This window comes from Physeter macrocephalus, chromosome 16 (assembly GCF_002837175.3).
Source record: "Physeter macrocephalus isolate SW-GA chromosome 16, ASM283717v5, whole genome shotgun sequence".
Lineage (NCBI taxonomy): Eukaryota > Metazoa > Chordata > Mammalia > Artiodactyla > Physeteridae > Physeter > Physeter macrocephalus.
Genome location: NC_041229.1, coordinates 63,908,333 through 63,908,795, shown reverse-complemented (window position 1 = coordinate 63,908,795; position 463 = coordinate 63,908,333).

The following is a 463-nucleotide window of genomic DNA, read 5'->3' as shown; positions in this document are numbered from 1 at the left end:
AAAAAAAAAAAAAAAAAAAAAGACCCTGTGTGGTGAGATGCAGAGGGCTCTAGGAGTCCCCAGTTGTGGACTCTTAGAAGAGGTGCTGCATTAGCTGGGCCCCGAGGGAGGTCAGCAGGTGAAGGAGGGCAATTAATCTGATATTAGCTTGGATCCAGACTTGGCCCTATCTTCTCTTCAGAGGCTCTACCTGAGGCCAAGGCAAGAATGTACAGGTGAGAGGGTAAGGGGGGCTGTCCCAGCCTCCTCGCCTATATGGTGTGTCAGGCCAAGGTCCTCCCATCTGCCTAACCACTTTTCCCTTTCACCTCAGAGCAGGCTTAGTTTGGAAGGAGGAGGTAGGGAAGTTCCTGCTCCTGAGGTTTTCTTAGTGGAAGAGGCCATTGGCCCAGGGACTTTGGGATCCAAAAAGCTCTTTCTCCCTTTCAGAGGTACAGGTCTAAATTGGGTTAGCAGGGCCCCA